The sequence below is a fragment of the Pinus tabuliformis genome, chromosome 9, assembly GCF_031772625.1.
Source record: "Pinus tabuliformis cultivar Carrire ecotype Pingquan chromosome 9, CPIR1, whole genome shotgun sequence".
Classification (NCBI taxonomy): Eukaryota; Viridiplantae; Streptophyta; class Pinopsida; order Pinales; family Pinaceae; genus Pinus; species Pinus tabuliformis.
In genome coordinates this window covers 181,000,229-181,004,899 of record NC_142307.1, presented here as the reverse complement: position 1 = coordinate 181,004,899, position 4,671 = coordinate 181,000,229, and the positions used below count along the sequence as shown (strand labels likewise).

General features: G+C 30.9%; 1 pseudogene; it reads left to right on the top strand.

Annotated features, from left to right (window-relative positions):
• The first annotated feature begins 3,450 nt into the window (after positions 1 to 3,450).
• LOC149147721 (low temperature-induced protein lt101.2 pseudogene) lies at positions 3,451 to 3,737 on the top strand (annotated as a pseudogene).
• Positions 3,738 to 4,671: the final 934 nt, after the last annotated feature.

Genomic DNA, 4,671 nt, shown 5'->3' with positions numbered 1-4,671 from the left:
AATATTTAATACAATATACAAGTTTTTATTTTCTCTTAAGTTAAGATAATTTACCCAAAAATTGTCTTAAATATTGTCTTAAAACCCACCTTTGTGTTGTAGTGACTATAGAAGGGCTGCAAAGTATTACAATATATTTATGTTTTGGATGTGGAGATATATATATATATATATATATATATATATATATATATATATATATATATATATATATATTGGATTTGTGTTTTCTTAGGGCGTAGTTGACGGAATAGGTTTTTTCACACGAATCCAGAAAAACAATTTCAAGAAAGAATGCGATTTTTTCTATTTAAAATGCATTTTTGAATGCATAAATGGATTAGCATGATTAATTAACTATTTTTTTAATTTTAATTTAATTTAGATTGAATCAAATATTTATAAACCATTAAATTACAACATCTCCACTATACTAAAATCAACATAATTAAATCTAAAATAATTTTTAATTTGATTATAAATATGTTAATACATAAATTATTTATAATTAAATATTTATTGTTAATCTATATTGAAAATAATATAATCTAGCTATTGTATTGACGATCAACTTTGTTGTGTGTGGAGCATGATTGTTCAGAGGTCTTTGTTTCAACTGGATGTATACCCCAGGAAGTTTGTACACCCCTCCACGCGGGGGGGACTTGTCCCCGCTTCGGGGGTCCGGAGGGGCCGATCCCCCCCGGGGGTCCGGGGGGCTGATCCCCCCCCGGCTGGGGGTCCGGGGGCCAGCGGTCCCCCGGTAGGGTCTCGGGGGCAGCGCCCCCGAACCTAAAAACAAATTTAAAATTGCCTTGTAAAAGTATAGTAATTTCTAGTCAATTTGGGTCGTTCATTAGGCGGATGATCTGACGGTAGAACTTATGTTTAGTTTAGGGTTTTTTTCCCTAGAAGGCAACCCCTCTCTTTGTATGAGGGTATTGTATTTGAGGCTGTGAAATAGATGTGTATTATGTGAGCGAGAAACAGAGAGGTGAGACTGTGAGAGAAAACAGAGGATATTACAGTGGATTTGCTGTAGGTTGTGTCTCTTCATTTTGCTGGATAATAGAAAGGAAAGACTGGCTGTTCGGGTTGGACGTAGCCCAAACTGGGTGAACCACGTATATTTGTGTCTCTCTTGTTTATGCGTTCTCTGTGTTTATATTTCTGCAATATTTTATGTGTTCCATTGCTCCGTAATATATAATTTTCTAACAAACTTCTCTACGATAGAATATACATTTCAACTTCCCTCGCCATATAATATACATTTATATTTACAAACGTTTTTAGACCAATTGGGTTAGGCATGGACCTTTCTCCAAAAATTTATAGATTTGCCTATATTCTTTTTTATAATTTTTATTTTTTTTAAGCATATTTTTCAATCACTTTTTTTTAGAAAATTTGTCAAGGATTGGTGAGATTTGGATTTTTGAGAGATTTAGTCTACAAAATTTGAATGACCCAAGGTTTTTTGAGGGAGGTTGAATCTATTTATGCATTAAAAAACACAATTAAACCAATAAAAAATTACAATCTTGTGAAGAATTGAATTGTTAGATTCCAACTAAAAAAATAAAACATAGAATAGTTAGACTGTACCACCAATGAAATTATCTCTACAAGAGTGATGTACTACATAACATTAGGTTAATGTGGAAAATTCATAAATATTTGATGAAATTTCCTCTAATGGAGTCAAATATACAATACTATGATGAGTGAGTATTTTGTATTACTCATATTGTAAAATACACAAAGATGTCTTCCATTTATAACAATGGAAGATGCCTAGAGTTAAATTGATGAACTTTCCTCTAATGGAGTGGCATATACAAGAGTTTGATGAAAGATAATCTTGTATTACTTACATTGTGAAATACACAAAAAAATCTTTCATTTATAAAAATGGAAGAGTCCTAGAGTTAGCTAAATATAACTATGACAACTAGTAGATGAGAACCCTATATTAGCTTATAACTGACAACAATTGGCACATCTTGAAAAGAAGCATTACAAAATACCAACACTAACATTTTCTTAATCAAACCTAGGACGTAAACATAAAAAAAGACTTGGTTCTAGCAAAGATACCCTAGTAAAAACTCTCATAAGAAGATAAAAAATGAGAAAAATAGATAGGAAAAAATTTCTCAAAAAATGGAGAAAGATGGCATGCTCAGATAAACATGGAAGATGAAATTATATACCTCACAATGATCCACTAAATGGTAAGAATAGAAGCCGTAAGTACTAAAAATTTGAAGATAAGAACCAAAAACTCTATGTTAATTCGGTTAAACTTTGAAGTTGAAAATGTTGCATACTCACAAGAAAGATAAATTGATTAATTCATAAATGCTTCAAATCCTTGTTGGTAAAGAACCAAAACAAATCTTCAAACATAACGAACCACAATCAACCAATAAAAACCAAAACAAAAGCTTCAAACATAACCAACCACAATCAACCAATAAAAACCAAAACAAAAACTTCAAACATAATCAATCACAATCAATCAATAAAAACCAAAACAAAAGCTTCAAACATAAACAACTACAATCAATCAATAAACAATTAATGATAAATATATACATTGAATGTCAAAATACAAAATATATCAAACTCATAAACATAACTTAAAAAAAACCAAATTACAAAGTACAATTTGCCCCTTTAATTTGTTAATACCACATAAGATGATCAATACATGGCAAAAAAAAATCCTGAAAAAATTTCAACACTATCACCATCAAAACTCATACAAAAATAAACTCATAAAAACCAAAATACTATCTAGGTAGTCACCAATAAAATAAGAAGACAACAACATTCAATTGATCAATTGACTGCCTGCAACAAAGAGAAAACAATAAATATTCTATATAGGAAGACGACAACATCCAATTGATCAATTGACCGACAACAAAGAGAAAACAATAAATATTCTATGTAAACTTCCCGGTGTAAACTATCATCAAACTTCCCCAGGTAAACTTTGACCCAAACGATAACCAATAATTATTTTTACATGTTGAATGGATTTGTATATTAAAATTATACTACAATAAACGGTATAAAATAAAATAAAATAAAATTATGTCTAGAAATAGTTGATAAATTAAAAAAATATATGAATCCATTCTCATGACCTAATGGTGGAATGTGAACAAAATTCTATAAATATTTGCATAAGATGCGTTTAGTTATGATTCAATAAAATCACTTCCTGCCTGCATAATGAAACTCGGATCCGCCAAATTATATGCCATTTGATCAACGTAGGTTGGATATGAGATGACAACAGACTGTTTTGTAGGTGCAACTGCTACATAGACACACTATCCCGAAATTTCAATAGAAAATTTCTTTAGAGTGGGATTGGATCTGTGGTTTGTTTCGGTGTATTCTGACCATTAGATTCACAGTGGATCTGTGGTTTGTTTGGGTGTATTCTGACTATTAGAGTCACAGTACAAGTTTATTTCATCATCATGAGGGAGGGCAATGCAACTTTCATAGACATCTTGCTGGCCATAATTCTTCCTCCTCGGGGAGTTTTCTTCAAATACGAGTGCCATGCTGAATTCTGGCTATGTCTGCTGCTGACTCTGTTAGGGTACTTACCAGGAATAATATATGCCATCTATGCTTTAAGGCTTTACGCCAGGTTACTAAACAAACGAAATATAGCACAACATTACTGGCCTTTAGTACTGTCATTATTATAATGTAACAGCTAGTATAATCATAGCAGAATTCAGAACATTCATATCATCTGGTTATTCTGTCTATCCATTACTTTTGCACTAACCTAGCTTATGCGTTACTGCACATCAACAACATTATCTGCAGCCTCTTCTCTTCCAGAAGTCTTCACTTTAAACAGCAGACCTGCAATATGTATTTTCCTGGTAATTAGTGGACTGGTTTTCCTGGTAGAAAAGACCAAAGCAAATGATGTACTTTACTGCAAATAAAGGGATGCCGAGAATGAGACTAGATCAAGCATAACATTAAACTATGTTGATTTTAATTATACTACAGAAATTTGTTTCTGTTCGATTTTCCTTTTCCATCTCTTTTACTGGGTGTTTTGGAAGTCAAATAACTATGAGAGAAGACATGAATTGCAGTTTGATAGCTGCAAGTGAAACCCATGTTCTCAAGGAAACCGAGATGAGACCGGTGGTTTATAATAGGCATTGTCTGAATTATTGATATTCTGTTAACTTGGTGTTTTAACAGTTATTTTTTTTCCTGTACAATAATGGTATAAATATAAAAAATGGCTGTGAGACCTCTGTCTATTAATTTTGTAGATATAATGATTTGCATCGAAGACATGTATCGTGTGAGGCGTTGAAATTGATCGTTGATATAAATTTTAGTATTAAATTGGTTATTAAGATGCATTTTGTAATTGAAATAGGATATTAGTCCATTTGAATAATATATGAAAATTTATTAAACAAATTATTAATTATGTTGTTCGAAATATTAGATATTATTATTAAATAAAGGTTATATGGTAGCTAGTAAATGTAGTTTAGTTTAAATATAATTTAATTAAATAAAAAAATAAGAATGATAAAAAAAATTTACCATAAAAATAAAACAATTAGTAAAATATTGTATTGTTAAATGTCATTACTTAAAATTAAG